Source organism: Euphorbia lathyris, chromosome 2 (assembly GCF_963576675.1).
Source record: "Euphorbia lathyris chromosome 2, ddEupLath1.1, whole genome shotgun sequence".
Taxonomy (NCBI): Eukaryota; Viridiplantae; Streptophyta; class Magnoliopsida; order Malpighiales; family Euphorbiaceae; genus Euphorbia; species Euphorbia lathyris.
In genome coordinates this window covers 123,658,098-123,670,428 of record NC_088911.1, presented here as the reverse complement: position 1 = coordinate 123,670,428, position 12,331 = coordinate 123,658,098, and the positions used below count along the sequence as shown (strand labels likewise).

At 30.2% G+C, this 12,331-nt stretch overlaps 1 pseudogene; it reads left to right on the top strand.

Moving 5' to 3' along the window:
* Positions 1-3,925: 3,925 nt before the first annotated feature.
* On the top strand, positions 3,926-8,510 carry LOC136217431 (mitogen-activated protein kinase kinase kinase NPK1-like; annotated as a pseudogene).
* Positions 8,511-12,331: the final 3,821 nt, after the last annotated feature.

The window sequence follows — 12,331 nt, the reverse complement described above, 5'->3', positions numbered from 1 at the left end:
AATTTTGAAGGAGGAGGAAATCTGGAGGTCGGCACTACTGAGCTTCCTTTTCTTGGAATGAGTCTGGGGGTTTTGGTTCTGTGGTGGTGTGATAGAGGAGTTGATTTTAGAGAATTTTCCCATAGACGATAACTCTGTTGAAGCAGGAAGAAAGAGCAAAATTTGCTTGGCTTCACCAAAAAGACCAAAATTAGAGATGGAAATTCAATTGATTTTAGAGAGAGAAATTAAATAAAAAGGAGAGAGAGAACAAAGAGAAAGTAGAAGAAAAATAAGAAATTAAAGAGAGAAAAAATGTTGTATTTGATTTTTATTTTTTTATTTTGAGGTTTGTTTGTGATAATTAGATAATAAACAAGGTTAATTTATAAAATAAATAAATATAAGGACCAAATTAACTCTTTTCCCTTTGACTTTTAACACCGTTAGTCAATTTGGTATGTGTTTGCTAACGGAATGAACCTTAAGGTACCATTTTGTAAACTTTTAAACCACAAGGGTGCCGATCGAAAACATGTGTAACAAAAAGGTTTATTTTTGTACTTTTCCCTTATTTTAATTTGGGCCAAATTAAGTAGATTAATTATGAAATTGGCCTAAATTAAAATATGGATGAAACAATTGCCCCCCAATGTGTTTCGTTAATGAAATTAATAAACACATGTTGATCAAATGCAAAAAAAATTACAAATTTAAGTGGATGATTCACATTTTTACCATAAAATGGCTCAAACACATATGCAGCTTCTTCTTCTTCTTTCTTACCTTGTGCTTCTCTTCCACCCAAAACAAACTCCATTAAATCTCATCAATCTTCAATTTCCCTCTCTTTTCTATAACTCTTTTCTATTTAGGGAAAAAAAACAAAGAAATAAAAGCATAGGGCTAACAGAACTAACAGAGGGACTATTAGCCCTTTATTTCTTTCTTCCCCAACAACAATTCTAAGTGATCTCCTCAAATAATAAAATATCCATTGGTCTTTGCTTAGTCAAAATGGATACAGAATCATAAGCAGAGATGTAAATGAAGTACCTTAGAACCAAAAATATGCACCTCTCTTCAAATGGTTCAAGAATGCCCCCCGAATCGATTAAACCCTTAGGCCTTTTCTTGTTGGGATCTTTTGGCTTCTTCTTAGGGAGATTTTTTGTGGGCAATTTCTGTTCAGCTTTTTGCACAAGGACTAATACCCTAAGCCTACTTTCTCCTACGTGGCTTGTGTCTGTATTGTCTGGCTATTTCCTTGGTAAAGGAGTGGGATAGCGTTCCAATGAGGAACTGCTATGAATTTCTGTAGCCCATTTCCTTTGTTGTGGTGGGTTAAGCAACATCATATCTTCCTTCCCATTTGCAGGAGAAATAGCCATATTTGGCTCAGCTTGAACCCTCCTGGTTCCTATTGGAGCCACCCTTATCTGCTGATGTGCAAAACCATCAATGAGTATTAGTCATGTTGTCCACCGTTTTCTACATACTGCGCAAAGCGGTGAGAATCTCCAAAGAACTCTCCATTGAATCAAATCTTTGTCCTGTATTACCAGGTAAAAATTATGCATCCTGAGACACAGTAAAACTGGGATTCACCATTGAATCCATAATTGAGTGTTGGCATTGTAATTTAGTCCCACCAAGCATGCCATATTGTTTGGTGCCTTTATTGTGTGGATTGGATCGGATTGCGAGCGTGCCAGAAAGTTTATTGAAAACTTACAAAAATTGGAAATCTGACTTCTAAATCAAAAGATTGTGTGAAAGCTTAAAGGACATAAAAAAGCTTAAAGTTTGTCAATTATATCTTACGGGTATCGAGATTAATTGAAGGAAACGATGCCGAAATTGAAATTGAGAATAAAAGGAAATGCTTGAATAATTGGAATTGAGATTTTGAAATTGAAAGGATTACAGATATAGGAATTGAATTGGAAGAACTTGCAATTTAAAATTGCAAGAAAGTTTGTAGAACTAAAGCAAATTGAAAATCAAAAGAGATTGACAAGATTGTTGTAGAGATTTTGCTAAGACTTTTGAGTCATTGTTTTGTTGATTGTTTTGATTGTTGATTGAGTTGGATCCCTCTTCCTGCTGCCAAAACTTGTATTTATACTGTAAAAATAAGTTGGTAATTGTCCATCAAGTAAGTTCAACGTTTCAGCAAGACAGTTCCAATAAGTTCCGTAACTGCTCTCCTCCACTAACTGTTTTTTTTTGCTACTGAATTATATTTTGCTGCTGTAAAAAACATGTTGGAAACTACCTAGCAAGAAAGTTCCATGTTTCAGCAAGTAAGTTTTACGTTTCAGCAAGTAAGTTCCACGTTTCAGCAAGGAAGTTCCATAACTGCTTTTCCCCACTAACCCATGTTTCAGCTCCACTACCTCCCCACTATCTCCACTTCCCAACTTCCCAACTTCCACGAATTTGTAGTAGCTCCATCATTTATTTAATGGGCTAATTACCTAATTCAGTCAGAATAATTGGTAAATTACCAAATAGGCCTAATACTTCTAATTCCTCACACATTTTAACGAAAAAATGTACAATTGGCAAAATAATACCAAATCCAAGCCAAATTAAATTGCCTAATTGCCCCAAACTCCATCAATTATTTTAGTTTTGGCCAAATTAAGTAGATTAATTATGAAATTGGCCTAAATTAACATGTGGGTGAAACAACTATATATGCTTTATACTTATCTCAACATCACCCACAACAACATCATACATGCAACCAATCAATTCAAACCAACATAACAATATATATACTCAATAAGTTAAAAGAAATCTTCCCATATGTTATAGGCATGAACTGATTGACCATCTTTTCAACCAGCCTGTCATGTACTTAAGCATTCTTACCATCCCTGCAAATATTATGTTCAAATAAAAAGGAATGAGATGAGTTCATAATCCCTAATGTTAATAATATTTGCAAATAGAAAGAGCAAGATCTATCTATCTCAACATCACCCACAACAGCTTCACAAAGTATGTTACCCTAGCTTAAAAAAGATAAAGACCCAAGCTTTTCATTAGTGAATCTAACAATGAATATAATAAAATCAGTGTATCTAAGTGAGAGATCTAACATTTTCAAAAATAAGTCTGAAAATTGATAGATCCTTATTCCAACTGTTGAAATCCACATACGCAAGAGTAAATCAGATGAGGAAAAGATAAGGAACAATGAAACTCCAATACATTGATGAACGAAGTAAATATGGCTTACCATTATCGTGTTTCAACCCAATGATTTGCATGTATAAAGAAACCGGAGATAACCAAAGAGAGGGGTGAGAGAGATGAAGCCTGAGCTATAGGCGAAACCTAGTTAGGGATTTGCAATGAGAGAGATGGTTTATATATGAGCTGAAATTTCGGTCAAACATATTGAGCGCCTTAAATTTGGTATTAGTTTTAGTTGGCCACATAAGTGAAATTTCATTGCCCTTTTTTTGTTTTCTGAATACAATGGCATGAATTTATAATATGTCATCTGATGATTAAGTAAATTTTGACTTCAACACGCGTTTTCTTTAGATGATAGAATTGTGTCATCGAAAGGTCACATGTGAATTGAACTAATTTACATTTAAGCTTTCAGATGACATATACTATCACGAAAAACAATCAGATGACACGAAAACAAATGTCTGTCATCTATTTTGTGTCATGTTAAAGGGAAAATGGCATAGTAGTACTTTCTCTTCTCTTCTCACTTATGTCCTTCAATTTCTTTCTTTTCTTCAATTTCTTTTTGCTTTCTTTCTTGATTAGCTGTTGTGAGTATAATAAATAGAGTTTTAATGAGAGAGATAGTTTAATTTAACTGAGAATGATAGTTTTTCTGGGGGAGTGTTTGATTGGGAAGTTTAGTCTTAAATTCGTAATTGGTTAAAATATTGGCATTGTAGTTTGAGAAACCATGTTTAAAAAAGATGATACTTCGCCAATCCGGTGGCGAAAGGGAGAGTTGATTGGGTGTGGTAGGTTTGGTAAGGTTTATATAGGGATGAATCTTGATTCTCGAGAGCTTCTTGCTGTTAAGCAGGTTTAGTGATTATTGCTATGAGAAATACTTTACGTTATACATTTACTTATATAATTTAGGTTTAAAGCCCATATTAACACCTAACCTATATCCTGAAAATGAATTAAAACCCTAACCTTCTAAAATTGTCAATCAAGTCCCCAATCTATATTGAAATCCCCAATTGGATCCATTTCTCAAGTCTACAACAAACATTGTTAGTTTAATATTATAATTTATAAGAACATTTTCTTTGGAAGGAAAGAAAATGAGTTGAGAAAGAGAGAGTTCAGTTTCAAACAAATAAGAAACATAAGACAAATAGAAAAGAGAAATCATATTGGAATTCTGTTAATGAAAATGTTACAATTACCTCAGTTCGCACTTATCACGGTAACTAAACATTTTCCAAACTCTGTTGTTGCTAATTTGCTTCCTTGTGCCTATTCAAATGTTAGAGGTTTTTTTTTATTAAATACTAGTAAAAGGAAATACTCAATAGCTGAATATAGGGATAAGGTGAATACCCTTATCCTTGACAAACATTAGGCAATTTTACCCCTAACATTTAAAATTGTGTACTTTTACGTTTAATGTTTGCAGTAAAGAGAAAATTTACTCTTTAACATTGATAAGTTGAAAAATAATTCATCAAATTATCTTCTCTATCACGAATCAATCATATTATCCACAGTTCACATTTAAAAATATTAATCTCAAATTCTATTATTAAATCACAAAAAATGTGAAACCTTTTTTTAGAACCAATTGAAAGGCAACTAATGGAGAATAAAGAACATAATATCTGCTTTTTTATAACGATGTCTGAAATTGATCCAACTTGTCAACATGTGGGTAAATTTGCTATTGGCTGCAAATGTTAGAAGTAACATTGCATCATTCTAGACGTTAGAGGTAAAATTACTTCTAACTATTAATGTTATGAGTATTTTTGCACTTTATCCCCTAAATATATCTAATATAGATTTAGAAGCCAATGGAGGGTAAATAATCTATTAGTCCATACATGTTTATCTAATACATTCTTTAGTTATTACATTTTAATAATATACTGTTTAGTTCGTAATTTTTATTCTATTCAACAGTATAGTTCCTTATAGAGGGGTTAATTGTTTAATGATTCAAATATTTAAAGGACTAAACTTTAGAATAGAACAAAAGTTAAGGACTTAATAGCGTATTATCAAAACATATAACTAAACAATCAACAATGTGTAAGGTAAAAATGTAGTGACTAATAAATTATTTAGCCATCAACAGAATAGGGTTAATTTCTTTAGTACTACTATAATTGGTATTATTATTATTATTATTATTATTAAAGACTAATATAAGAGACTTGAGAAACTGAAAGTAAAAGAAAATGTCATAAATTTGATTTTTTTTTCCTGATATATTGATATAAGCAAAAGTAAAAGATGTTAAAGCTTTGCAAAGAAAGATGTATAGACATTTTTTTGTGCAACTAATTTACTTAGTAACCCAAAAATCAAGTTCATTTCCTAAAATTTGATCAATTTTGAACTTGTGGACCTTTGAATTTCTTAAAATAATATTAAAGGAGTTGGAGAAAGTTAACGGTGTTATATGCACATTAGGAGAAGGGAGCCAACTGCTGATTATTTAATAAGTTAGAGATCTAATTAACTATATTTGAAGTATAAGGATTTAATTCACTTTTTGAATATAGGTTGGAGACTAATTTATGCCTTATGCCTATAATTTATGTTGATTTTCTGTTGAACATGCACTAATTTTGTTTCGTTTTATTTTCTATAGGTTTTGATTGTTATCAATAGTGCTTCGAAAGAGAAAACGCAGGTATGGATTGAACTTTGGATCATTTTATTTGTTTGATTAATGGTTAATTTGATGCCAAAACTAAATTTTTAGCTTATAATTTGATTTACTTTCACTTTTAAGTTTGAGAAGCTAAATAGTTGTTTCCTATTTTACTTACCTCTTTGGATTTGGAACAGACTCACATAAGGGAGCTTGAAGAAGAAGTAAAACTTCTTAAGAATCTTTCACATCAAAACATTGTTATGAGTATGATATTCAAGTTTGTGTTGTTAGTGATTACGGTTGAGTATTGCTGAATTATTAAACTCCCCCCCCCATTTTGATTGCTAGAGATATTTGGGAACTGCTAGAGAAGATGAATCTTTAAACATGCTATTGGAATTTGTTCATGGTGGATCCATATCATCACTTCTGGGGAAATTTGGATCCTTCTCCAAGTTAGTAAGTGAAAGTTAACTCTGAATGTTTTGAATGCAAGTATTTGAAAGACTGATCTCACTCCATAAAATTGTTTAACAAAAAGGTTATAAGAATGTACACAAAACAATTGCTATTTGGATTAGAATACCTACACAAAAATGGAATCATGCACAGGGACATCAAAATATTGCTTTGTTTTAGTAAGTTTTATATATTTAAGAAATTATCGTTCGCTTCTTTCAAATTTGTCAGTATTTCTTTCTCCATAGAGGGCATACATTCTTGTTGATAACAATGGATGAATTAAACTTGCTGACTTTGGAGCATCCAAGAAAGTAGTAGAGCATTATCCATACCGTTATTTTTCATTTAAAGGTTTTGTATTCTTCGGGTTCTTTTGGTGGGTCTCCCTCATTATTGAGGTTGTTATGTTTCTACAGGCTACTATAGATAATGCAAAGTCAATGAAGGGTACTACATACTGGATGGCTCCTGAAGTTATTCTCAAGACTGGGCAAAGCTTGTAAGTGCATTTTATAGTCTCTACTCATTGATATTCACTCTAACTCATATTTTTCTTGTCAAAACATTTTGTGAAGTTTTTAGTTCTATTACGATTGAACATCAAATAAATTGATGTTGTTTGATTGCCTTAGAGTTTATAGTTGATAATGACACTAATAAAATGCTGAAGGTTATATGCTTTTGGATATCATTTTAAGTTCAAACATAGAGAAGTATTCAGGTTTCATATTGACTTGTGTTCTTGCTTTGATTTTTGGATACTATTGGCAATAATTTGCAATTTTTCGTTTAGAATTAGTCTAAATTTTGTAGCATGAAATTCCTTGGATAAAGCACATGGGAAGTAACATCATAATTTTTAGTGGCCTATCAACAATACATTATAACTTGTTGGTTTTAGTGTCCATGTTTGCATTTACAAGTTTCAAAGCATAAGAATTTCGAAAGAAAAATCCTTAAGTACATGCAGTGCATGGTTTTACCTCTTTCTTTAGCTTAAAGTAAATTCATATGGTGATACAAACTTTTTATTTGTTGGTATGGATTAACTGTGACATTCATTTTCTTAGCTCTACTGATATATGTTATGTTGGATGTACTGTGATTGAGATGGCTTCGAGAAAACTCCCATGGAGCCAACATTATCAAGAGGTACTTGTTCTTGACATATTCTGTATACTGTAAAAACTGAAAATAATAATTATGATACAAGTACTTTTCTTTGGTGGAAAACATACGCCTATTCCATGAATTATGTCGCAAATATTATTTTTCGGGGCAAACATACACTTATGCAACAAATCTTGCCACATACAAACGTAGTTTCTATGTGCATTCTAAATGCGATTATTATTAAGAATTTCAGTAAATAGATAATATTGAGCGAATGTTCTACATGCGATTTTGAATAAAGGAAAGAAAATTAATCTGAAATTTTATTTGAGATTTAATTCGTTTTATACCATAATACATGCAAATAATTCTAAGATAAAAATTCTTTTTATACTATCTCGCATATATGTCATATTAGCAGATCCTAAAGAGAATTTAGTGAATAAATAACATCATGCGCATGTAATATGAATAAAAAAATTGATTAATCCGAGATGTGATTTTGGATTTAATTACGATGATATTATCCAAGAGACATATAATGCATTAGAATTCTTTATTATAGCGTAGGTTAAATATGTGAAATAAAATTCATTCAAATAAATAAAATTAATTTGTAATACGTGAATGTCCTACTAAAAAAAATGATCGAGGATGTCATCCTAGATTTTAAATAGCAAAAAGAAGCGATTCGAATTAACCCGAGAACGCCATTTGAACCATTTCATAACATAACTAAAATACTCTTATTTCTGGACATGCAAGTTTGGTAAAACTCTAGAATCAGATAGATGTGGAGGGAATTAATTGACAACTCTTTTTGAAGGCATTAACAAGTACAAGAACTATCCTTAGAAAGAATGATAATGCAGAATGCTTCGCTGAGGAAGTAGCTGAGCAATTCAAAAATCAGCCTTGTACAAATAGCACAGGTTCCTTCACTGTACCAACCACTGAGCAGCTAATTGACAATTATGCAACCCTTTTGTCGAAATGGAATTTGAATATCTCCAACATAAGAGATGGAAATCTATTACAAGCATATCTTCCTAACTTAGAGCAAGGTCTTGTGCTCGGTAACTTCACCCAAACCCTATAATCGGGTAAGCATAACTCTTACTTTATTGGATGATCAATGTGATGATTCATACATGAATCGCTCTTTCATAGTTGGGGAACTATTAGATGAAAACTGTAGAAAAATTATTACTCGAAACTAATTCTTGAAAACTGTTGATGATGATCTACAGTTTTGAGCAATTAGATCCGAGTACCGATTTTTCTACAGTTTTCATCTCACAATTCCTCAACCATAAAAGAGAGATTCATGTATAAGTCATCACCCTCATTATTTAATCAATTAGATTTTCACCCTTTTGATCACCAATTTCATTCCAATGGATCATCATCTTTAAATCTCATGCTTAATGGGGTTCATCAAACTAGGTCAAATTTTTACCTTTATTATGCTTTTCCATATGTGTCATCAACAAATGTGAATTTTCATCCCTTGATCTGCAAGACACGAATGTAGCAAGATTGGTAGAGAATCAATATTCAAACTCAATCAACAAGTTAGTATAGATAGATGTTCTCGTAACCCATATAAAGAGAGAAGAAGAAGACACAAATATTTGTTGGAAAATGACAATTTAATTTGTTATTCTTTGTTAACTTGAAGCTTAAACATTTAATAGATAGATGAAGCTTTAAATAAAAAAAATGAAGTGTTTGTTTACTCTATGAGGTCAGTATATTATAAATTCAAAAAAGATATATAAGAAATAAGAAATTAAAGCTCGAAGTGACCAATTTTTAAAACAAACAACTCAAAGTGAACAACTTTAAGTAGTGGTTACTAGAGAATTAAATCACATTATTGGAATTACATGGAATTACTGTTCATTCTTAATTCTTTAAAACATTCTAGTGGTTATACTGATCTTAATTGTGATTGACTCTAATAACTTTTGTAAGATCAATTTTCCATCAAGTGAAATAAAATTTGAATTAATTAAGGGAAACCGTTCCATCAAGTACTTTCTAATTTTTCATATGAAAATATCATTGATTATTATATATGACAGATTGAGACATTGTTTGATATATTCTATCAAATTCGTGGCATATTTTCATTTAGCCACATGAATAATATATTGTATAACAAATTATGGTTACATGATATAATTATGATACAAGTACTTTTCTTTCATGGAAAACGTACACCTATGGTATGAATTATGTCGCGAATATTATTTTTCGGGGCAAACATATAAGTATAACACAAATTTTTCCACGTACGAGCGTAGTTTCTACATACGTTCTCAATATGATTATGCTTAAGAATTTCAGTAAATAAATAACATCGAGCCTATGTTCTACATACAATTTTGAATAAAGGACACGAAAATTGATTTCAAATTTTATTTCAGATTTAATTATCGTTTTATACCATAATACATGTAAATGATTCTATAATAAAAATTCTTTTTATACTTTATTGCATATATATATATATATATATATATATATATATATATATATATATATATATATGTCATATACACAGATCCTAAAGTGAATTTAGTGAATAAATAACATCACGTGCATGTAATATGAATGAAAAATTGATTAATACGAGATGTGATTGTTGATTTAATTATGATGATATAATCCCAGTGATGCATAATGTATTAGAATTCTTTACTATCACATCTCTAATTGATTTTGATGATTAAGGTGATGATCCGTACATGAATCCCTCTTTCATGGTTGACGAATTATTAGATGAAAACGATAGAAAAATCGTTACTCGGATCCAATTCGTGAAAACTATTGATGATGATCTACAGTTTTGAGCAATTGGACCTGATTACCGATTTTTCTACAATTTTCATCTCACAATTCCTCAACCACGAAGGAGATATTCCTGTTAAAATCATCACAATCATCATTTAACCAATTAGATTTTCACTCTTTTGATCATCAATTTCATTCTAATAGATCATCATCTTTAAATCCTATACTTAATGGGGTTCATCAAACTAAGTCAAAATTTTACCTTTATTATTCTTTTCCATATGGGCCAACATCATCATCAACAAATGTGAATTTTCATTCATTGATTTGTAAGACACGAATGTAATGAGCTTGGTGGAGAATCAATATTCAAACTCAATCAACAAGTTAGTATGGACAAATATTCTCATAACCCATATAAAGAGAGAAGAATAAGACACAAATATTTGTTGGAAAAAATGACAATTTAATTTGTTATTCTTTGTTAACTTGAAGCTTAAACATTTAATGGATAGATGAAGCTTTAAATAAAGAGTGAATTGTTTGTTTACTCCATGTGGTCTTTCTAACAGTATGTTATAAATTGAAAACATATAAATAATAAATGAGAAATTAAAGCTCAAAATGATCAATTTTTAAAACAAACAGCTCAAAGTGAACAACGTTCCATCAGACACTTTCTCATTTTTCACATGAAAATATCATTGAATATTATATATGAAAGATTGAGACATTGTTTGTTAACCCGTGAAGATCACTTAAAAAATAAATGTTTCACCGTAACAAGTCACCACTTGTGCCACGAATCATGCGAATGAAATTCAAAATTCATGGCACATTTCCATTTAGTCACGGGAATAATATATTCTACAACAAATTATGGTTACCTGATATAATTATGATACAAGTACTTTTTTTTGGTGGAAAACATACACCTATTCCATGAATTATGTCACAAATATTATTTTTCGGGGCAAACATACACTTATGCAACAAATTTTGCCACATACAAGCGTAGTTTCTATGTACGTTCTAAATACGATCATTTTTAAGAATTTCAGTAAATAGATAATATTGAGCGTATGTTCTACATGCGATTTTGAATAAAAGAAACGAAAATTAATCTGAAATTTTATTTCAGATTTAATAGTCGTTTTATACCATAATACATGTAAATAATTCTAAGATAAAAATCTTTTTTACACTATCTCGCATATATATCATGTACGCAAATCCTAAAGGGAATTTAGTCAATAAATAACATCGTACGCATATAATATGAATGACAAAATTGATTAATCCGAGATGTGATTTTGGATCTAATTAAGATGATATTATCCAAGCGACAAATAATGCATTATAATTCTTTATTATCGCGTAGGTTAAATAAGTGGAATAAAATTTATTCAAATAAATTAAATTAATTTGTAACACGCGAATGTCCTACTTAAAAAAAATAAATTGATCGAGGATGTCATTCTAGATTTTAAATAGCAAAAAGAAACGATTCGAATTAACCCAGAAATGTCATTTAATTCATTCTGATTTAATTTATATGTAGATACTCATTTTTGTCTGGACATTTTTTTTTAACTTTAACTGATTATGTTTGAAATCCTAACAAATTCGTAAATTATATTAGAAATACAAACTTTCTATCACACATGTAATTTATCAGGAAAATTAGATTTTTTTTATACCGATTCATTATATCTCAATATAATTATCAAATTATATTAGAGGTATAATTCATTGAAGTTGAAAATACATTTTTTCAAAGTTATAAATTATATTTGGGATATAATATGTTGTATTCTAAATATAGTCTTTGAAATTGTTATGCTTCAAATTTATTAATTAAATTCAACTTGTATCTAATTGGTTAGATTAATTTTCCAATTTTAATTCATTAGTTGTGAAATTATGTTAGAAATGTATATAGTCTAAATGTAAATTATAGTTACAAAATTATTTGTTAAAGTTACCCATGTAACTTTAAGAATGATTTTTTTTATTATATACTATGTTCAGAATGGCGCCTTCTATCGTTACTTTGTTTTTGACAAAGTATCATTACTTGGTGTATTTTCACCATTGAATGATGAGTGCCTTCTATGCTCA